At 37.0% G+C, this 24,615-nt stretch overlaps 1 protein-coding gene across 3 annotated transcripts in view; it reads left to right on the top strand.

The window, feature by feature from the left end:
* The window catches only part of TAOK3 (TAO kinase 3), a 190,881-nt gene that overhangs the window by 48,884 nt on the left and 117,382 nt on the right, over positions 1-24,615 (top strand). The gene's annotated exons all lie outside the window — the stretch shown is intronic.

Below are 24,615 nucleotides of genomic sequence, written 5' to 3'. Positions count from 1 at the left end.
GTCAGACACATAACAAACTGAGCCACCTAGGCACCCTAAGGTAGATTTTTTTGTTAACATCATGTCTTTTCTGAATAAGATAAAAAAAAACATAATGTCAAATGAATAGAAGCTCTTCAGTTTTATGTTTTGTTTGTTTTTGTTTTTTTTAATTGGGGAACCATTTCTATTTTCTAAAAAGGAGCCCTTGTATAAACATAAAATTTCTGAAGAACAACAAGTAAACTAGTGCATTTATAAGATTTCTTTTTATTTAAAGGTTTATTTATCTGACAGAGAGATCAGGAGTAGGCAGAGAGAGAGAGGAGGGAGCAGGCTCCTCGCTGAGCAGAGAGCCCGATGAGGGGCTCGATCCCAGGACCCTGAGATCATGATCTGAGCTGAAGGCAGAGACTTTAACCCACTGAGCCACCCAGGTGTCACAAACTAGTGCATTTAATCAGATTCTTTTGAGTAGCAGGTATGCCATAGTTAAAGAGAAGATTAAAAGAGGTTAAAATAGGGGTGCCCGGGTGGCTCAGTGGGTTAAGCCTTTGCCTTCGGCCCAGGTCATGGTCTTGGGGTCCTGGGATCAAGTTCCATATTGGCCTCTCTGCTCAGCGGGGAGCCTGCTTCCCTCTCTCTCTTTGCCTGCCTCTCTGCCTACTTGTGATCTCTCTCTCTCTCTTTCTCTCTGTCAAATAAATAAATAAAATCTTAAAAAAAATAAAGTAAAAGAGGTTAAAACAGTAAGATTTGTATGGGCAAATCCATGATCACCCTTTGTTCACCCTTTAATTGAACATTTTAATTTAAAACTGTATCCTGCACAAGTGTATTAGGAAGGCAGAGTCATCTGCACCTGCCATGTAGAATGCCTATTCTACAATAAGCAAGACATGGAAACAACCTAAATGTCTATTGTTAGATGAATGGATAAAGAAAATGTAAAATAGATAGGCAGACAGACACACACAAATACTAGCTGTAAAAAAAGAAGGAAATCCTGCCATTTGCAACAACATGGATGGACCTTGAGGGCATTATGCTTAGTGAAAAGAGAAAGACAAATACTGTATGATCTCACTTACAGTGGAATCTTAAAAAAAAAAAAAAACCACACTTATAGAAACAGTAAAATGGTGCTGAGCAGGGCCTGAGAGATAAGGGAGGTAGGGAGATGCTGGTCAAAAGGTACAAACTTCTAGTTAGAAGATGAATAAATTCTGGGGATCTAATATTCAATATGGTAGCTGTAATCAACAATCCTGTATTATATACATGAAAGTCGTAGGAGTAAATCTTAGATGTTCTCAACACACACAAATTAGGTGAGGTGATCGATCTATAATTAACCTTATTGTAGTCATTATTTCACAACATATTCATGTTTGAAATCATCATGTTGTACACCTTAAACTTACATAATGTTATGTCAATTATATTTCAAGGAGGAAAAAAGGATGGCAGAGTCACCCGTTAGCATTAGGAATAATTTGAGGAGATAATCTACAAAGTGAAATAAAAATCAGTCTCTAAGTCACATATACATGATATCCCATCCCCTCTACAGTCTTTGCAAGTGTACTTGTTAATACCAAAACCTCATAACAACTTACCTTTCAGTGCTCCATCCTAAAAATATCCCAACAGCAACCTAAATATTGTTTATCAATACCACCAGCTCATGGTGAACTTGAAGCATTACCCCATCCAAAATTCACAATCTCTTTATTTGCTTTTTCTTCTATCAGTTTCCCTTGTGATTCACACTTACAATTTCGTTAATTTTAGCCCAAACAAGTTTCTTCTTTCATGTGCATATACATGTTACATAGTCACTCTAGACTATCAAATAAACCATTCAGTCTAGTTTCTTCCATGTTTAGATCTTGAGAGGTAGGGGGAGGGGGAGGAGGGTTATTTTATTTTTTAAAAAGTTAAAATATTTCAGGGATGCCTGGGTGGCTCAGTCGGCTAAGTGTCTGCCTTCAGCTCAGGTCAGGATCTCAGGGTCCTGAGATTGAGTCCCACATTAGGCTCCTTGCTCAGCAGGGAGCTTGCTTCTCCCTCTCCCTCGGCCTGCCGCTCTCCCTGCTTGTGCGCGCGCTCTCTCTCTCTCTCTCTCTCTCTCTCTAACTCTCTGACAAATAAAATCTAAAAAAATATTTTTTTTTCAAACATGCAAAATATAATTAATACCTATGAACCTATCTCGCAGAATTAATTTTTTCAAGAAATACAGCATTATAAAATTGAAGTCTCTTTTGTAGCCCTTCCTAGTCCCATTCCTACCATCCATCCTAGATCTACCTACTCTTCTGAAGTTAGTATGTATTCCTGCCTTTCCCATTTGTACTCATACATGTGCTTCTACAAATAATATGAATGTTTTTGTGTTGAAATTTGAAGTAAATTTCAATATATCCTACATACGATTCTGCAGTTTGGTTTTTCCTCCATTATGTTCTTGACATTTATCTATATTAATCAATTTAGGTTAAGGTCATTGGTTTAAATTATGGTACAGCATTTATATCAGGTGATCATACCACAATTATCCTTTTCCCTATTGGTAGATGTATGTCATTTTTTGCCATTACAAGGCCTTAATGAATATTTATGTGCCAGTGTGGGGGTCATGTAGTATGGACATCCCCAAATTTACTAGATATTGCTAAATTTCATTGATAAAATGCTGATAGTTATGTTTCTTTTTTATTTTGTAAGCAAAAATATGGTCTTGATGGGGCGCCTGGGTGGCTCAGTGGGTTAAGCCGCTGCCTTCGGCTCAGGTCATGATCTCAGGGTCCTGGGATCGAGTCCCACATCGGGCTCTCTGCTCAGCAAGAAGCCTGCTTCCCTCTCTCTCTCTCTGCCTGCCTCTCCATCTACTTGTGATCTCTCTCTGTCAAATAAATAAATAAAATCTTTAAAAAAAAAAAAATATGGTCTTGATCATGACCGGTAAGCACTGTTATAATGGAAAAAACTGGATGAAAGATAGGATGCGGTTTCAGCTCCAGAACTGATTGGTTGTTTTCTATCTATCTGAGTCTCAGTTTTTCCATCTCCAGTTAAGGTCAGATTGAATACAATCTCTGAAGTCTTTTCAACTTGATCTGTGGTTTTGTGCTGATGATATATTTTATGTTGAGAGACAGAAGAGCCAAACATTTTTAAAAAGATTTTATCTATTTATTTATTTATTTGAGGGAGAGAGAGAGAGAATGAGAGAGACCAAGCGTGAGAAGGGGAAGGTCAGAGGAAGAAGCAGACCCCCTGCTGAGTAGGAAGCCTGATGCGGGACTCCATCTTGGGATTCCAGGATCATGACCTGAACTGAAGGCAGTCGTTCAACCAGTTGAGCCACCCAGGCACCCAAGCCATACATTTTTAAATGAAATTAGATCCAATAAAAAACTAATATCAGCAGTCCCTAACGTCTTTAAGTAATCCAAAAGTTCAATTCAGAATATCCTCAAATCTCTATCATTTTTATATACTGGTTCTTAATTCAAGATATAGTTTTAAAATTGCTAGCCAATTAAATGTTTTCTGATTTGCATAATTAGTTGTATTTCAGCAGTACTTTTTAAAGATTTTTTAAGTGCAAGCTGAGGTATTACATATGCATTACACTTAATATACTCTGTGAACTAACCTTAAAAACCTAAATTCTATATGAAACATTGATTTGTGGATAAAAACATAGTTACAGATAGATAACTAACTTGGAAGTGAACATTTGGAACCCAACCATTTACAAGTTAGAGACTTCCTATAATGTTACTCTCAAGAAATCCTAGGCAAATATACAATTATTACTCTAGAAGGTGTATGGATGATGTGTACTGTGATGGAAATTAAAATGTCACAGCTAAAAGAATTGTATTTTGTGTGCTTGGAAGGGCCTTGACTTCCATGTTAGGCTTTGTTTTTTCTGCTAGCAATATCATTCATTTGACTATTCCAGGAAAAAGGCTGGCAGACAGAAAGGCTTGGAAAGGAGAAAGCTTTATCAAATTCTTTGCAAAAGGGCAGAGAGACAACTTCAAGGGCATTGACAGTAAATAGCTTCTTTAGCTAAGCCACCAAAAAGGTAGAGCTGCAATTACTTATTCCAGTTTGAGTTCTGCATAAGAAGTTGTCCTAGGTTTTCTTTAAGGTAAAAGGTTTGGTTTTTATTTCTCTAAATTTTTAGCATCAGATTACTGAGGAGTTTAGATATTGCTGTTGTGTATAAGTTTACTATTGAAATATCTGATCCAACCTTATAATGGGGTTACTATTAACAATAATCTTTCAAGTCTTAGGTGAAGTTCTAAGAGATAGCCTTCTTTCTTTGTAATAGAGCTGAAAACACCTTTTTTCCTTAATGTCTTGCCTGGCACCCAGTATTCCCTCTAGTTGGTTGGCTATCCTTTTATACAGGTTTTAAACTCATTTTTTACAGATTTCATTTTGTTTGCTTTTAATTCTTTTTAAATAGCTGTTCAGACTCTTTTCTGCATTTTTTTCCTCTTTAATGATAGGGATTTTTTTTTGTCAGTTTCATTTTCACTCCAGTTTTTAATATAAGGCTCAGCAGAAAAAGAGCCTCAGCAGATAAGCACTTTTGATTGATGGAATTCACATCTGTTGTGTTTCCCCAAATGTATTTTTTCCTCCACAGCCTTTCAACACTCTCATTATGATTTTGTTTTGTTAGATCATGATACTACTGGTCTCTGGTTAAGATCAGTGTTACTCAGCAGCCAAAAACAATGTGAGAGTGCAAGGTTGTGACAAAAGCTGTTAGAGACAAACAAAACAATCGGGGTAGAAGTGACACTCTTCTTCTGTTGATTCAATATGCAACTTTGGGCAATTCATTTCCTTTAGCTTTGCTTTCATTTCTTCATCTGTAAAATGACGCAGAAGCTGTCTTGTGGATTTCATGAATAATTTGGTTATCAAACATTTGTGTATTGTGATGCCTATTGAATTGGATAATAGTAATCAACTTATAACAACTAAATTATTTTAAGAAGCTAGTCCCTCAGTACTATCCAGTTCTCTATTCCCAAGAAAAATATCTTTATTGAAACTGTCCGAGGCATGACTGGTTGCAGGTTCTAGAAATGTGGGCAACTATAGCAACCATAATCCATAATTATGGTAATATTGTTTATTTTTAAAATCACAATTGTTTATGGGGCACCTGGGTGGCTCAGTGGGTTAAAGCCTCTGCCTTTGGCTCAGGTCATGATCCCAGGGTCCTGGGATTGAGCCCCGCATCAGGCTCTCTGCTCAGCGGGGAGCCTGCTTCCTCCTCTCTCTCTGCCTGCCTCTCTGCCTACTTGTGATCACTGTCTGTAAAATAAATAAATAAAATATATTTTTTAAAATCACAATTGTTTATAATTTAACTATATTTCTTCTATGGGTTTTTAATTATTCCTAATGTTAAATTCTAAATTGAGTTACTAGATTTTCTTAAAATTTTAACCCTTAGCATGGTGGAATCACTTAGCTTTTAGTTTTGTTCAAGTCATCTGTCTTAAATTTCTATAGCTATGATTTTTGTCTTATGTTTCTTATAGGAAATAAGTAATACACATGAAAAACTATTTTGTTGGTTGATTTTAAAGTCACTAACTCAAGCAGAAGAGTATTGGAGTTATGGTAGTCTCCAGGTAGCAAATATTTTCAGATTTGTTCTTGAGCCTTTTTTGCCTGATTGCCTGAAGAATATTTTTAATTTTTGGAATTTAGGAGCTTAATTAGGACTTGTCTCAGTGTTTACTTATTCTGTATCATTTTCTCTGGTATACTGTGTGCCTTTTCTTTTTTTTTATTCCTAGAAATTTTAAAAATTCTAATTTTCAAATTTTATTATATTTCCATTCTCTTCTTCAAGGATGCAGATTATGAATATGTTCATCTTTTGTATGTATAATTTTCCCTAACTTTTTTTTTAACTTATTCAGGGCCCTTTTGTTATTTTTCTCAATTCTGTATTCTATGTCTGTTACCATGTTTTCTTCAACACTACAGGTTCATCTTTGTCCTTCCAGTGGAGGCTTCATTTCAAAAGTGGTTTGATGTTTTTACCCACATCTCTCTTGACTTCTGCCAACTCATGTTTCATTCCCTTTTGTCTTACCATATTTTCCATTAACACTTCTATTCCTGCTGCGAGCTCCTGTTTTGTTTTGTTTTGTTTTGTTTGTTTTGTTTTTAAAGATTTTGCTTATTCATTTGACTCCAGAGATCACACATAGGCAGAAAGGCAGGCAGAGAGAGAGAGAGAAGGAAGCAGGCTCCCCACTGAGCAGAAAGCCCGATTCGGGGCTCGATCCTAGGACCCTGGGATCATAACCTGAGCTGAAGGCAGAGGCTTTAACCCACTGAGCCACCCAGGCGCCCTGCTCCTGTTTTACTGTCAACTACTTCATCAAGTTTTATAATTCATCATCAGTATGTTCTGACATAATTTCCATCGATATATGACTTTTTTTTTCCTAAAGAGAGTTCTTCACCTGCCATTTATTTTCCCTGTTTACATATGGTTTTCTTTGGTTTTGTTTTTACAGTATCTTTAGGTAGACCTGATATTCTTTCCTTTTTGTAATTATTCATCTAAAAATGAGATGAATTCTCTTTGGTTTCCTGTGGGAAAGAGTCCAAGGCTATGTTTTAGGCCAGCAAGAGTTTTCCTTACTTAATGATTATAACGAATTTATTTGTGAGTTCTTCAGTCTTCACTTTAAAAAAATATATATTTTATTTATTTGTTTGACAGAGAGACACAGCGAGAGAGGGAACACAAGCAGGGGGAGTGAAAGAGGGAGAAGCAGGCTTCCCGCTGAGCAGGGAACCCAATGCAAGGCTCGATCCCAGATCCCTGGATCATGGGATCATGACCTGAGCCGAAGGCAGACACTTAACAACTAAGACACCCAGGTGCTGTCTCAGTCTTTACTTTTACTGAGACAATTGATTTGCAGTTTTATTGCATTAATTTGAAGAGAGGGCCAATACATATCTTCTGGACACAGTTCATTAATTGTACTTGAAAAGTTCCTGCATAAATATCCATGAAGCTTTTATAAGAAAAAGTAAGGTTGTAGACAATCTGAGTATCTATACACATTTTGTGGATATAGCCATTAGCTATTAGTTACAGATGGACTAAGAAAATAATGTAGTCATGAAATGTCATATAAATGCAATTAGTCTCCCCACTGCCCTACAACTCTAAATTCAGAACATATTAAGTTATTTTCATTGTAGAGTTTATACATTCTTTACTCCTTTCTGCCTCACATTTCTGTCCCTCCTCCATACTCTCTCCTATACTAGGAGAGTAGAGCTCCCAACTTCTCTAAGCAGATGTGGTAAACCTATTTATAGGACTAGTGACAATACAATAGAAGGGTGATTATAAACATTTAATAGATTATATCGAATAGATAGATATTAAATAGATAATAGAAATCTGAGCTAAACTATGGATAATTTTCGGGGCACCTGAGTGGCTCAGCGGGTTAAAGCCTCTGCCTTCGGCTCAGGTCGTGATCCCAGGGTCCTGGGATCGAGCCCCACATTGGGCTCTCTGCTCAGCAGGGAGCCTGCTTCCCTTCCTCTCTCTCTCTCTGCCTGCCTCTCTGCCTACTTGTGATCTCTGTCTGTCAAATGAATAAATAAAATCTTAAAAAAAAAAAAACTATGGATAATTTTCGTATTGTCATTTTAAAATAATAAAGAAGAAAAAGGAAAAGTTTCAGGAATTAAATTTGAGAGCTCAAGAACATCCAAATATCATAAGGAAGGAGATCATAAACATTTTTTTACAGTGTCCACTTTTTCCAGAGCCATTTTTTGGGTAGCACTCTTGCTATGTAGAAGTATTGGTACACTAGAAAACATGAAAAATCAGATACTAATAAAAAATCAGAATGATAGCAACTGATCTTTCTATCTTACCAGGATATTAACATTATTAAATATGATCAGTTATGTGAAAGCGCTTTATACAAATGTAAGCTTTAATGTTGTTTGTTAAAATGTAAAAGAGACCAAATTTAGTTCCAGCAGCTTCTTTTATGCACGTGTGTAGAACAAGTATCAGCTTCTACCCTACAGTGACACACTCTTTTGTGTTACAACCAGTAAAGATGGTAACAAGTCCTAAACTACTCACTGGAGCAGTATGCAGCCTAACATTTATAGTGTTTGAGTAATAAGGTATCATTTCCTTGAATAGAGAGTTCAGCATTTTGTAAATCATTTGAGGCAAGAACTCCTGAGCTTCATTAACAGTTTAGGGAGGAAAGCATCACCTCTAGCTAGTGGCGGAAGCCTACTACTATCCAGTGCTTGGAAATTTGTCTAACAGGAAGAAGGAAGGAGGAGCTATAGCCTCTCTCCTAGACCCTGTGAAAACACGTATTCATACACATTCTCATCCGTCCCATTGCTACTCCATAACTAAATGCAACAGTTCCTGTTTGCTATTGTGGTTCTTTTTTATTCCTGTTAAAAACAAAGACAGCTGGTCCCGGAGCTAACTGAATGTAAGCAGCCTGAGCAGAAGGTATTAGAGAGAAGAGATGGCATCAGTAGCAGTACCTCCATCCCTCACAGGTTAGGCCACCAAAAACAATCGAATTCTGATCGGAGCCTCCTTAGCGTTAGAGTACTAGTTAGGTTTTTAGATCTTAGCTTTTTGCTCTACGGATGACTTCAAGGAGAGTATGAGGCCCCCAATAATGGCAGGAAGAGGGAGGGAGAGGCTGGTGGAAGGTTGATTCATAAAGTGGTAAAACCGTGCTGAAACCTCAGTACTTCTTGCTCAATTAGTCAACAGATGTGTCAGCAATTCCTGAGGCAATGATCCAACTTTTATGGTTTAGTTATAAGAATCATTATTGCTCATTTTCATCATAATCACCAATGTTTTTTAAAACTATCTAGAATAGTGATGTCCAGCATAGTAGTTGCTAGGCATATAGCTGCTTAAATTAAAATTTAACAAAGTTGGACATTCAGTTCCTTGGTCACACTAGTCACATTTCAAGTGCTTAAGAGCCACATATGGTTAGTGGCTACCCTGTTGGACAATACAAAGATACACTATTTCCATCATGATTAAACATTCTATTTGAAAGCACTGATCTAGAACAAACTGAGAGCAAATGTGTAATGTTAAGTGTATCTAGTTTACAATCAGAAGACTCAAGTCAAAAGTATAGTATATAAATGATTACCTTTTAGAGATGGAGTCTACCATTGTGATGGTTATTCTAGGCATAAATAACAATATTACTAAAATGAATCCTTAGTGTCAACTGAAAAAGGACAAATAGATGTTAATTTTAGACTCATGGACTTGAGGGGAACATGTGTGGATAATGAAAAGTGTCATTCCATTCACAATCCTTCAGGATAAGTTAAGATGAAGAATTTAGAGAAACTGTTGATATAATTAAAGTTATTGGTATAGAATAAAACATGAAGAATTTAGTTCAGTGACACAGGATACTTAAAAAGTATTCATTATTATTTTGTGAAAATATGATGTCCTCTTGAATATATCTTAAAAGTAGTTCCTGTAATAAAACCTAAGCATCAGTAAAGAAAGAAGGCTGATCTAATTCTTAGTTCTTTCACAGTAATGAATGTTATTACTATACCCAGAGCAGTAGAGGGGAATAATCAAATGCCAGTTGATCCCATTTTTTGGACATAAATAGCATAGTAAAAAATTAATAGGTAAGTACGTTCTAATTTCTAGATATGCTTTTTCGATAGGTTTTTAGATTTGTTTTAATGTTTAGATATGTTCTAAATTCTAGACATTTATGTATTTCATTTATTAGTAGTAATAGATGAAGTTTTTTGAATGTGTGTTCTGTACCAGCCATGTTCTTTATCACTCTACGTACACTAAATTATTAAATTCCTCCAGTAAACAATTGTAGAAGTTGAATACATTATGTTCATTTAACACATGAGGAAACTGAACCGTGGAGAGTTTTGATATTTGTGATCATATGGCTACTTAGGAACAGACTGGGACTTGAATGCAGTTCTGCTTTAATTCAAACCCCATAGTCTTTTTTTTTTTTTTTAAAGATTTTGTTTATTCGTTTGACAGACAGAGATCAGAAGCAGGCAGAGAGGCAGGCAGAGAGAGAGGAGGAAGCAGGCTCCCTGCTGAGCAGAGAGCCGATGTGGGGCTCGAACCCAGGACCTGGGATCATGACCTGAGCTGAAGGCAGAGGCTTAAACCACTGAGCCACTCCGGCACCCCCAAACCCCATAGTCTTTTAACTGTGGTTGCCTTTCCAAGTAGCAGGCTGAAGACTATAGTAGTAAGCAGCAGAGTAAGATTTAAACACATGCCTTTCTAGTTTCAAGTATGGTGTTCCTTCTACTTTGCCATATGCCTCTCGTATCAACTGAAAATAAGAAGGAAATGGCCATAATTTTATAATACTTAGTAGAAATTCTTGAAGCCCTTATAAGCACAATTTTCCTAAATTATTTACACATCAAGATTCACTAAACAAATTGCTAAAAATGCTACAAATTAAAACAAGCTGAAATACAGGTTGTAATTATGTGACTTAAAAATCAAAAACCTTAAAGCAACAGCGATATTTATAATAGCCTTATTTTAACATTGTCTTAATTTCAGATTATATTCATTTTTAGAGAACATTACAACCATGCAAACTTCTTGAAAAATATTTAGGGAGTTTCTTACTTGTAACCATAAATTATGATAATTTTCTTAAACTGGATTATGAAGAAATAATCAACTAGGATACCATGAAGTCTAGGAGGAGGCAATTAATAGTTTAAGACCAGGTAGTAAAGGCCTCCTTTTTTGGTTAATACATTTTGTAGTCCAAACAATCCATGTCCGTTCCCCGAGAACTGCAAGGGTTCTAGCATTCAGTATGAGAAATACCATGAAACGTGAAATTTCTGGAGAGTAGAAGTGAGAAGTAAGTTCTCTTTAGTAGAAATTCCCTCAAAGTGAACGAAATGTAATTCAGCCGGTTGAATCACTGAACTATTTTATTGCATTGTAACTCCTCAAAGAATTTCGTTTGAAAAACACTGCTTGCCATTTCAACAACATAAAACAGCAGTCTATTCAATCACCTCGTAACAAAGTAGTATGGAGAATGACTTCACTGAAATGGGGCCAAACTCTCTTTAGCAAAGCAGAATTGACATGAGGTGGCAGAAGACAGGGCAGGACCAGGAACATAAAGAAGAGTTAACTATACTTTTTTTATTAGCTAGCATTTAAAATATGAAAGTAATAAAGAATTCGGAAATACTGTGTAGAGCATCTTCCAGAAAGTTAGTCTAATTGAGAGAAACCAATTCATGTGAAATAATATCTGTAAAGTAATATTAACATAAGAAAATAATACATAGAAGTCAGTGCAGAAAGAAAATCTGTATGTCATTTTATAATGGAATTGAGTGATTCAGTCTTTCAATCACTTTTTCTTTTTCCCCAGAATTAGTGTCTGTCAGACATTGTTTCAGGCATTGAAGTGCAGTAGTGAACAAAACAGGCTAAAAAACCTGCCCTTACAGAGTTTACTTCCAGAGGGAAGACGGAAGATACACAAATTATGCAAAGTACATAGTATTTTAGAAGGTGATAAAAACTGTGGAATAACAAAACAGAGAAGATGGCCAGGGAAGGGGGCGAGGAGGTTGCCCTTTTAAGAAGGGTAGTTAGGGGCTATAGTATATCTTTGATTAAACTTGTACTAGTCTGTAGAAGCTGAAGTTGAAATAGGGCAAAACTCTTCTCCCTGGTGAAGGAAGAAGTGAAAGAAATTTAGTGAAGAAAATGAGACAGTGTCGGGTACTTTGTTTCTCTCTTTCCTGATTCTGGATGTGTTTTTTTATGTTTGGCTAGGTGTTTGAGAAGTACATGTAGCTTTTTGGTGGGTCAGTTGGCCATTTAGATAAAATTGGGTGATGGTCTTAAAGATACTATCCCTGATAGAAGAGCACAGTTCCGCTCATCTTCCCCTGAGATCTCGGCACACACCCTGTGCAGTTCTGAGGAATACTATTATGGAATGATATTTCTGATAATGGGATTTGCACTTGTAAAAAAATTTTGCTCTGTCCTCTTAAAATCTTGAGAAGTAATCATAGTTAAAGAAAAATCTGTCTGCCTCTTGCTAAGTCTCTATAAAACAAAGTTGATCGAGGTATTGACATTGAATTGTTGGCATTGTTCATTCATTGAGTGACTAATGTGCAGATGACATTTCCTTTTTCAAACTTATCTAAATATTTCTTGCTTTGCCATAGTTTAAAAAAAAATGACTAAGTATTAACTGTCCTTGTCTCTTCCTCTCCACTGACCCCTTTCCTCTTACGTGTAAGCATAGATCTCTACTTATCTATAAAAACTTGTTCTTGACCTGTTCTCTATTTTGTTTTACTCTGGTGTGCCTATAAACATTTTCCCCCTGCTTTCATTTCCTTCACTCCCAACACAACCCCATTCCAGCTAACTAAAACAGTTTCCTCAAAGATCATCAGGAGGTCCATTTTGCCAACTCTAATGATCTTTTCTGAATCTTATTTAACTTTATTTAACATTTAATCCTTTTGGAGACTCTCCCACCTCTCATTATATCCCTTAAGTGAGATAAATGAAAGCGTATCATAATGCCTGGTACCAGAAAGTCCTCAACAAATGTTGGTTGAATCTGGACTGGATATGACTTTACACTGTCTTGGTTCTATACCAGCCCGTTTTGTTTTTTTTTTTTTAAAGATTTTATTTATTTATTTGACAGAGAGATCAGAAGCAGGCAGAGAGGCAGGCAGAGAGAGAGGAGGAAGCAGGCTCCCTGCTGAGCAGAGAGCCCGATTCGGGGCTCGATCCCAAGACCCCGAGATCATGACCTGAGCCGAAGGCAGCGGCTTAACCCACTGAGCCACCCAGGCACCCCTATACCAGCCCATTTTATACATTGTAGATAGTGTATTTTGTATTTGTTTGTTTGTTTGTTTTTTAAAGATTTTTATTTATTTATTTGAGAGAGGGACGGTGAGAGAGAGCATGAGAGGGGAGAAGGGCAGAGGGAGAAGCAGACTCCCTGTGGAGCTGGGAGCCTGATGCAGGACTCAATCCGGAAATCCCAGGATCATGACCTGAGCCGAGGGCAGTTGCTTAACCAACTGAGCCACCCAGGCGTCCCTGTATTTGTTTTATGGTTGAATGAATGCATGAACTTATCACTTCTCTGTCTCTTTGCATGGTTCTTCTTCCTCTTTCTGACCCCAAACATGTGTTTAAGAACTTACATATTAGTCATTGTGCTAAAGGCGTTATATTCATTGTGTCATTTATTTCTTTCACCCACTTGATATGGAGGTTACTTCTCCTTTACAGATGAGGAAAATGAGACTTAGCACTCACCCATGACTTATCCGGTCACACAATGAACTAGTACATGGTTAAGCCACCAATTAAACTAACTGGGATTGTTCTAGAGGACTCGAATATTAGCTCTCTGCCCTTTCTTTACAGTCAGCTTTCACTTAATAGAGTCTACCTACTCTCCCAAATTCAGTTAGCAGTTAGTTATATGCTAGTGACATCAGAACACATGCCTTTAAGAATTCATGTTCTAGGGACGCCTGGGTGGCTCAGTTGGTTGGATGACTGCCTTTGGCTCAGGTCATGATCCTGGAGTCCCCGGATCGAGTCCCACATCTGGTTCCCAGCTCCACGGGGAGTCTGCTTCTCTCTCTGACCTTCTCCTCGCTCATGCTCTCTCTCACTGTCTCTCTCTCAAATAAATAAAATCTTTAAATAAAAAAAAAAGAATTCATGTTCTATTCCATTTCTCCCAACTGCTTGCACTGGGCTGACTTGCTATTATGTTGAGCTCAAACTGTTTGAAGCAGAGCTCATCAGTGTGACCTCACATGGTACTCCCTTTTAGTGATTTAGTCAGTGACATTCTCATCACCCTAATCACTCAGACTTGAAACCATCTTTAACTTTTCTTTCCCATTTCCTTATCCTAATTCACATCAGCTGATACCATGTTAATTCCCAAGGGATACCAAATACATGACTAATCCTTACACGTGTCTACTGCCGGTAGCAAAGTCAACCTGAGAAGCATCTTCATTACTTCCCTTTGGTTAACAATTTACTTATTATTCTCTGTTGTTTTACTAAGAGCTGTTGGAAATTTAATATTTATTGGAAACTATTTTTCCAGAATCTTACATAACTAGAAAAATGACACAGGTTACTCTAGATGACTTCCTTGATCTGTACAGAAAACCGTGTTTTCTTTTGGGTTTTTTTTTTTCCCCGTGCTTAGATATGAATGAACAGAAACAGTGACAAAAGACATCTGCTAGAAAAACATCAGAAAACGTACAAAAATTTTAAAAGAAGTATTTTGTCCATATGTAATGTAATTCTAGGAAAGTTAAAGGGAGTTAGTGTGAAAAGAAATAAATATCATCTCCAGCCTTTCTCAGATTTGGTGCACTCATTTTTGTCATGCTTTGATTTCTGACCTATTCTGACCACAGCTTCAGGCTTTAATAACTGCAAATCGAAATGAAAAAGAAAGCATCTCTGCTAAATCATGAAGAATTTCATGAATTCTTCTTGCTTTGGGGAGGAGTCTAGTTACAAAGCACAAGGTTAGTTGTGGTGAGAAAGGTCCTTAAAACTGCTACAAAACACTTAAGCAAATGTATTACTACCAAATTCCTTCTATACCAGGCACTTTGCTAAGTGCTAGAATATTTTTTTTCAGCTTCTATCAGCTATTTTGCTTTTATGTCTCCCCCTCTTTGCCACTTTAATCAAGCCTTCCTGATGATGACATTTGCTTCTACTGATGGCACTATACAGCTAACGTTTATCAAGTGCAGGCAGGTATGAGTACTAGTGAAGAGGAAACAAAAATGTGAAACTGGCTAAAACATCCATACTGGAATGAGAACTAGATTTGGTCATTTCTGGCTGTAGGAAGGAGGTGAAAAAGAGGAAGGAGGCGGTCCTTAAAAAGGAAAAAGATGAGAGAGAATAGGACACATATAATTGTTGAGGAACAGATAGAATAGCAGAAATTTAGGAAGAAAAAAGCACTTGGCAAAATCCCCTTCAGTATACTAAAGATTTTTCAATGTGTGTATTAATGTTGTGAGGTTATTTAGAAAACTAGCTCTGGGCTCACCTTTACTTAGAGTGAATCTTGGGTTTGAGAGCTGGCTTCACTATGATTAATCCTTGCCACTTTGATACTTAGCCACCATCCCTACACACAAACGCAGTCTCTGAGAATTATCTCCTTCATCACTTGAAATTCAGCTCACATTTACTTACTCAGACTTTTGGAAGTTACCACTCAGACAGATGCAAATTCAGTATTATGCCTGCCAAAATGCACAGAAAAGAGACTTTCTTTTACACCTTCCATCTTTTGAGCTTTTGGTTCTGCTCTTTCAATCTTTGCTAAATAGTAAATGGGGAGATTGTTGTTCAGATGAACACGGGTGCATTTGCATTACTGAGCTTGCTGTTTCTAGTTCTAAAGAGATTCTTCACAATTTCCTTATCAGCAAAGGAATGGCCTTGATTTCCTTTGATGATGTTTCCGGGCTGATATTCTAGAAGTAACTAGCACAGAAGCAGTTCATACCCTCATGAAATGGCTCTTGCCCAGCAGTCCTGCCTGATTTGTACATATTAGGCTTTAATTACAGGGTTAAGAGGATGGATGGAGAAGAAAGCAAAAAATGTCCACTGTCCCCAAATCAAGCTCTATCAAATCAGCTTGACTCCCTCAACAGAGACTTGCAGGAGGAATACATTTATATCATAACTGGTTTTAGCCCTAGTTGCCAGTCAGGAAGAATAAACACTTAAAAACAACAACAATAACAACAAACCTTTAGTAATTTAAGCTGAACACAAACAGAACTGTGTTAATAATAGTTCACAAAATTCTGAGAAACCCTAAGTACCTTAGACCTATAAAAAGGATCTCAAAACACATTTTGTGCTTTTTTTTTTTTAATTTGCTATTAAGAGCTATTATCTTCTTTTTTTTTTTTTTAATATTTTATTTATTTATTTGACAGACAGAGATCACAAGTAGGCAGAGAGGCAGGCAGAGATAGAGGAGGAAGCAGGCTCTCCACCGAGCAGAGAGCCCGATGCGGGGCTCGATCCCAGAACCCTGGGACCATGACCTGAGCCGAAGGCAGAGGCTCAAGCCACTGAGCCACCCAGGCGCCCCTATCTTCTTTTTTCTAATGGGTACCATATTCTGATCTCAAGATAGCTGTGAAAGGCAAAAAAGGTCGTATGAGTCTAAGTGTTTATATAAAGTTGAGAGAAGTTTATCTATGTGGAGGAGAAAACCAGTACTGAAATAAATGAATATTCTTCATTTTTGTTAGATTTTAGTAGTTTTGTGAGATTTTAATGTTTTATATATTAGAGGAATTCTATTTTTTTTTGTTTGACTTTTTTAAGCACAATTATGCTTTCAGTTTAATCTTATCTTTTTAACTACTTGGTCTTTAAAAAAAAGCTAGGGCCAGTATAACTAATATATGTAAAAATAGTCATATGGGGGCGCCTGGGTGGCTCAGTGGGTTAAAGCTCTGCCTTCAGCTCAGGTCATGATCCCAGGGTACTGGGATGGAGCCCCAAATCCCAAAATAAATAAAAATCTTTAAATTAAAAAAATAAAATAAAAGTAGTCATATGAGTTAATGACCTACTGAGAGATGGCAAGGTTTTAAAAGAAGAGAAAAACATTTTTGAGTAATAAAATCATCCAAATTAAACTATCAAAATTAGTACTTGCTTTCTAACTTTAACACTTCCATGTATATTGATTAAAATGAAATTTTTTGGCACATTGGAAGGTAGAAAATAATGGAGGTTTTAAATGTGTTTTTCCTTTTTTTTTTTTAAGGTTTTATTTATTTATTTGACAGACAGAGATCACAAGTAGGCAGAGAGGTAGGCAGAGAGAGAGGAGGAAGCAGGCTCCCCGCTGAGCAGAGAGCCCGATGCGGGGCTCCATCCCAGGACCCTGGGATCATGACCTGAGCCGAAGGCAGAGGCTTTAACCCACTGAGCCACCCAGGCAGCCCCGTGTTTTTCCTTTTTTATTTGATTAAATAGTTGATTAGTTGAATAGTTCTGATTAAAGGTGTTGCCTTGAAAAAAAATCTGGTTTTGTAAAAATGGGATTGAATTTATGGGGGCAAAGGGTAGGGGAAGAGAAATTAGTAGGAACAGCTTTATGAAAAGCTCACATCCCCTTTGCAGCTTTCAGCTGCCTACCATGGTCTTTTCCTTTCCTATGAATATAAATACACATTTTTAAATCATAAAAATATAGTGATAGAGGAGCTTTGTTTTTACAACTTTACTTTGTGCCTTGCAATTCAAAGCGTAGTCCACCGACCAGCCATAATGGCCTGGAGGTTTTTTAGAAATACGTATTCTTACGCCTCCATCCTACTGACACTCAGAATCTGCATTTTAACAAGGTACCCAGGTAGCAGATGTCCATCAAAGTCTGAGAAATGCTGACCTAGAACTTGCAGTTTGGAGCTGAAAATCTCAAGAGTAGTAGCTAGATTTCCCTTTTATTTTTAGTGACCTCTGTAAGCAGTGAAAGTAGTGTTAACTGGGTCATTTCAGACTAATGTCATTACCAGCTAATAACTTACTGTTCAAAAGCAATTGTGAGAGTACCTTGGAATTTGAGAGGCTTTGTAAGGAAAGGTTAGAATATGGAGCAACTCACGGTTTCTGAGAAATAGCTTGGGCTAAAATTAAAACCACCTTATATTTGGGCATATACCCTGGCATTACCGACTGTGATATCCACCCTCCCAACTGTCATTACATTTTTATAATACTTTAAACAGAGTGCTTTATCTGAATAGCCACTAGTTCTTTTGGATTCTTAGTGGGATTTAGCAGATCACTTTTTATCATGTGATTGGTTCCAGTATAAGAATATAATTTGAGGGGTGCCTGGGTGGCTCACTTGGTTAAGTGACTGACTCTTGATTTTGGCTCAGGTCATAATTTTGGAGTCATGCGACTGACCCCCATAGGGTGCTTCGCTCAGCATGAGTCTGCTTGAGATTCTCTCTCTCCCTCTCTCCCTCCCCCTCCCAAATAAAGAATGTTTAAATATATATATATATATATATATATATATATATATATATATATATAAAAAATTTGGGTATTTTCTTGTATTCTTCTAACAGATTTGTTGAGTGTCCATTATGTATGAGAGAATGTAGCAGTAAACAGAACAGACAGGGAAGAAACAGTAACAATGTAAACAAAATAATTTTAGATAAGTTCAAATGCTATAATGTAGGGAAAACAGAATGATGACAGTCACTGAGAGGGAGAAAAAATACTTAAATAAGGATGCTTTGGGAGGGCTCTCTGGGGTGGTCACATCTGAGCAGAGATCTTAAAGCCATACCCCTGGCATTCCTGATTCCCATCCTGTTCTACTTTTTTCTTCTTCCAAAGCACTCATAATTCTTTTAATACAGTAATTTACTTTACTGGGTTCATTGTTAATTGTTTATTTCTCACCGCTAAAATTTAAGCTCCACAAGTTAGGGAGTTCTGTTTTGTTTCTCCAAGTGCTTAGAGTGGCACATAGTCAGGCACTAAATAAATATTGTTTAGTAGATTATGAATTACATTGAAACTACAGATCAAGTCAGCCTCTCTAAATGCACATATTTAAAAGTGACATTGTCGGGGCGCCTGGGTGGCTCAGTGGGTTAAAGCCGCTGCCTTCGGCGCAGGTCATGATCCCAAGGTCCTGGGATCGAGCCCCACATCGGGCTCTCTGCTCAGCGGGGAGCCTGCTTCCCTTCCTTTCTCTCTGCCTGCCTCTCTGCCTACTTGTGATCTGTCTGTCAAATAAATAAATAAAATCTTTTAAAAATAAATAAATAAATAAAAATAAAAGTGACATTGTCGGGACGCCTGGGTGGCTCAGTTGGTTGAGCAGCTGCCTTCGGCTCAGGTCATGATCCCAGTGTCCTGGGATCGAGTCCCACATCGGGCTCCTTGCTTGGCGGGGAGCCTGCTTCTCCCTCTGCCTCTGCCTGCCATTCTGTCTGCCTGTGCTCGCTCGCTCTCCTCTCTCTCTGACAAATAAATAAAATCTTTAAAAAAATAAATAAATAAATAAATAAATAAAAGTGACATTGTCCTGCTAAAGAGCAGAAGAGAAGGCTTACTTCTGTATGGAGGAAAAGATCAAGGAGCTTACTTTCCAGTTGAGGAAACAAGTATGTTCACATTAAACCACTCATATAATATCAGCTATAGATGATACATGATATAATAAGAGTACAAATAAATTGCCATGGTACTTTGAAATTTTACCTGTCAGAGGTAAGGAAGAGAGGTGGAATTTAACTGGGTCTTAAAGAAGCAATAGGATTTTTGACTTGTAAAGAAACAAGATAGTCCACTCTAAGTAAAGGGCACAAGCAGTGCTGAGACTGAAAGTATCTGGCACATTTAAGGAGTAACTAGATAGCAAAGTTGCGTTGGAACTGTATCATAGCAGCCTTGAGTATCTTTCTATGGAGTTTGGACGTCTTCATCAAAGATCCTTGAATAGCAGTGTGATACTCTCAGAGCTCTCTGTCTCAGGAAAATGACATTTCAGACCATGTATGGGAGAGGTTGGAAATAAGAAAATTTAGGAGACAATTGAATTTACTGTAGGTGTCATTGTTTGCTCCTATGACTCATCTCTCCTATATCTACAATAGCTAAAGGATCAAACTTTCCTGTGTATTGCTAACATTCTTCTGAATATTAAGTTTGGTTCCTGTAACACTTTCTCTACCCCTCAAAGTTAACTTAAGGACACGGAGATACCCCAAGTCAGATGTTATAGGAATGTTTACTTTTAAAAAGAAGTTTAATGTTGGATTTCAGAGTTTTTCTTGAATAGATAGAGATTTGTACACCATTGGAGGCAGTCCTACGGGAGAGGATTGTTGAAGCGGAATAAGGCAGCTCTTAACAGGAGGAAACTGCTCTAACATGTATTCTGCCAACGTGTATGGGTTCATGCCCTACCTGCCAGTGGCAAAGCAAAATTAAAAGTGACTAAGAATACTGAGTTACCCTTTCAACATTAGAAATTAGGCAAGAGTTTCAAGTTTTAAATGCTAACTTTCTAAGGTATAAATACATCTCTCAAATCCCAGAACAGGCTCACCTTGGAAGATTTTAGATACTCAGGCTTCTCGTGCCTTTAATAGGCACACTGCTTTTTACTGAACAGAAATTTTCAGTGATGACATTGACTTTTTTTTAAAGCACAAGGTAAAAAAGTTTTAGATGGGAGGGTCTTGATCTTCTGGTTTGGCCTTGGGTAAAGCAGATCAAATAATTAAGCTGCTAGCATTCAGGAATATTGTTGGCTATATGGAATCCCTTATATTTATCAAGTCATTAATTTCTAAAATTTCTCATACAGTGATTTAGCTGAAAACTGCTACAGTGATTAAGACAGTGGGCTTGAGGTTAGACAGTCTAGATTGAATCCCAGCTCTATCATATGGTAGCACTGTGTAGTTTGACCTCAGATTTTTATCTGTAGAATGAGATCAATAATAGTAACTGTTAGTGTTGTGTTAAGGCTTACATGAGGTAGTGTGCAGTCCCTGGCACATACTGAGCATTGATAAATGTTAATATGCTGATGGTGTTGTTGGTTATATTAAACCAGGACTGACTAACAAAAGTAACTCCTCTTGCTAGCTTGAATGCCTGTAGTAGTCTAAAATAAATGCTTGTTGATTTTCTCTATTAAAATTGTTCTAAAATTAGTTCATTTATCAAAGGAAACAATGAATGAATGTTCAAAAATCCTAATAAAAGACTGAGTGATGTCCTATAAACCAATATAAATGATATTTTGGACTTGCTGACTGAAGGCAGGCCTAAGTAAGTAATGGATCAAAAACTCTTTAATGGAAGAATATCGTGTATTATATGACCGTGCATGAGAAAAAAATATTGCACAGTAGGATTAAGTTTTTGTTTAATGGTATTTTCACTTTTTTCAAATGAATACCTATAGAGTTGGACTCCAAAGGGTTTTCTAGATTTTAAAATAGGATGGTATCAACTGCCAGTTTTTTTTAAGATACCCATTAAAAATAGATAGGTTCTCACGGGGTGCCTGGGTGGCTCAGTGGGTTAGGCCTCTGCTTTCGGCTCGGGTCATGATCCCAGGGCCTGGGATCGAGCCCCACATCGGGCTCTCTGCTCAGCAGGGAGCCTGCTTCCCCCTCTCTCTGCCTCTCTGCCTACTTGTGATCTCTCTCTCTCTCTCTCAAATAAATAAGTAAAATCTTTAAAAAAAAATAGATAGGTTCTTGAACAAATAAGTGGAGAGTACTGATAATTCTGAAGTTATTAATATTTAGGTGCAATGTATTTCAATAAAACACCAAATTTCCATAATAAAAAACAGGTTCATTTTAGGTAAAGCATCCTACAGAAATACTAATTTAAAAAACATTAAGGAGTGATGGTTACTTGCTTAACAAAAATATTTGCTATAATATTCCTTAAAAAATGTTTTAATGCATTTGATATATGAATTAATGTAATTCAGTAGCATATTTTGGCTACATACAGTGGACACAGTATATTAGACACTGGTGATTTAAATGTGATCCCTGCATGCCATCATTTTATGGTAATGTCTAGGAGACATTTGCCAGAGATAATCTAAATCTTGTGTCTGTACCATGTATATGATAAATGTTTACAGCATCCTTCTGTGGGGGAAAAAAACCACCCCTGATTAGGGGAGAATAAGGAAAGTTTTCCTGAAGTGGTACTATCTGAGCAGATTCTTGAATGAATTCTAGTTATCTCGAAAAAAGGAAAAGAAACAGAGTGCCAACAGGTCCTTCTCGATATCTCAAGGAAATAGTTTGAAATAGCTGGGGCGTTCAGTGTGAAACCCTGGAGTTACGAAGGACAAGGTTCAAAAGCAGACATGAGGCAGATCACAGAGGATTTCATTTGCCATCTATCTACAAGGAGTTTGGATTTTATACCCTGTCCATGATGGGATTAAAGGGTTTTAAGCTAGAGAGTGGCATGGTCAGATTTGACTTTCAGGTTGATAATGCCTGGCAGTAGTGTAGGGGATGGAGTCCATTCATAAATAGCTTTAGAGAGTTTTGGTTTTTTGTTTTTTTTTTTTTTTTTAAGTCAGGTGGTATATACAGAACTGATTGAATTCATTCAGTTTCTAAATTTCAAGTAAATCCCTCAATCATGAAGAAATTGCTTTAACTACCTGGACAAGAAAATACTTGTAATCACTTATATCTTTTGGAACTTACACATTTGACGTTCATATTCAGAGGCAGTATTGTTGAAAGATCAAATAAATGTTGAGTCTTTGGAAAGAGATTTTAGGTCCAGATTTTAGACTTAGTCAAATTTGTGTACTCTACTGCATTTGTGTGTGTTTTTACATTATTATTATAATGAAATCATTGTAAACTTTTTCTTCTAGTTCAAGGATAGTATTTCTCCACAGTTCTTTGAATTATCTAGATGTATTTTTGAAAGGAAAAGGATTATCAAAAGATCAGTTTCTCTAGCTACCTGGAAAAGAATAAATATTCACTGTTAATTTAGTAACCATTTAAATATTGTCCAAATCTTAGTCCAGAAATTCCTTAAGGAGGCTCTCTGAGCCTGCTCATGCAGCTAAAACAAAATACCACAGACTGGGTAGTTTAAACAACAGAAATTAATTTTCTCTCAGTTCTGGAGTCTAGGAAGTCTAAGATCAAGGTGCCAACAGATTAAGTTTCTGGTGAAATCTCTCTTCCTGGCTTCCAGAATGGCCACCTTCTGGAGTTATGTTCAAATGGCCTTTCCTCTTAACCAATGTAAGAGAGGGAGGGAAGGCAGGTAGGAAGGGAGTGAGAGGTGGAAAGAGAGAGAGGAAGGGTGGAGGGGAGAGATAGGGAGAGAAAGATGAGATCGAGATTTTTCTCTTTTCTTATTAAAAAAAAAACCACAAATCCCACTGAATTAGGGTCCCATCCTTATAATTTGGTTTAACAATAGTTACCTCCCAAAAGCCCTATCTCCATATACAATCATTTTAGAGGTTGGAATTTCAAAATACGAATTTGGGGACAGGGGAAACACAATTCAGTTTATAGCAGAGGCCAAGTAGACCTTTTTCCAAAGAAGTAAATAGAAATACATACAATTTAATTTTGAAGTTTTAGGGTCCCTAAATCTGATTGTGCTTAAGGGAAACTTTTATTTTCAGGGCAATGAAGTGGAGACAGGAGAGAAATAGTCCCAAACAAACACAAAACGAACTTGCTAATAGCTGTGACATTTTAGAAAAATTGCATGCCAGATAATCCTTCATTAGCTGTAAGAAGGTTTATTTTCAAAGCCTTTATTTCTGCATGTCCTATTATCTCCAGTGTCTGGCATTGTAATCCTGTAGCAAGGAGTCAGAAGTTATAAATATAGGGCTCTCACAGGTACCTTCATGTATTTGGTGATCAGTGGCAGGTAAAATTTGCAGAGACTAAAGGTGTTTACATGTTGGGTTTTTCTTTTGTTTGACTTTGGAACAATTAAAGTGAAGATTGCTGGGAATTTTAGTTATATCGAACTCAGGGCATTTCTGTGTGTGTGAATCTGAATACAAGATTTTAAATGGAGCCAAATGCCAAAATCATAGAATTCTAGGCAACTAGCCCCAACACCAGGAAACTGAGGCTTAGAGAAATTAAATAACTTTATCGATGCCACAGAGCCATTTAGGGACCAATATGGGAGTAGGAGCTATGATTTCTGACTTCCAGTTCAGGGTTCTTCCACTGTACCGTGATACTGCTCCCCATCAGAACCAGCAAGTATTCTATGATCAGGAATTCAGTCTGGACTATAACGGCACAAGTACCAAAATATTAATATTAAACTACTTAAAAGCGAATTAACCTCTTTGAGCCTATCGTAGATATACTCTCAATCTAAAATTTTGATTACAAAAATGTAAAAAATATATTTTAAAATATATATTAACAATTAAAAGATCAGTTGGTTCACTGTGTTGCTATACTGCACATATTTTCTTTTTTAAAAATACATTTCCAAAGACAGGGAACTTTTTTCTTTTTTTTTTTTCATAATTGATGTGAAGCAAAAGCCAGTCGTATAAAAATCTAAATTTTATTCCTGATAGTATTCTTTTTTTTTTTTTTAAAGATTTTATTTATTTATTTGACAGATAGAAATCACAAGTAGGCAGAGAGGCAGGCAGAGAGAGAGGAGGAAGCAGGCTCCCCGCGGAGCAGAGAGCCCCATATGGGGCTCGATCCCAGAACCCTGGGATCATGACCTGAGCTGAAGGCAGAGGCTTTAACCCACTGAGCCACCCAGGCGCCCCTGATAGTATTCTTTTGACTATTCATCTCAATTTGTCGACTTAGGGAAGTCATTTTATTTATTTATTTATTTTTAAATTAACA

This window comes from Lutra lutra, chromosome 12 (assembly GCF_902655055.1).
Source record: "Lutra lutra chromosome 12, mLutLut1.2, whole genome shotgun sequence".
In the NCBI taxonomy this organism is placed as follows: domain Eukaryota; kingdom Metazoa; phylum Chordata; class Mammalia; order Carnivora; family Mustelidae; genus Lutra; species Lutra lutra.
The sequence above is the reverse complement of the archived record's forward strand: the minus strand, read 5'-3'. Positions and strand labels throughout refer to the sequence as shown.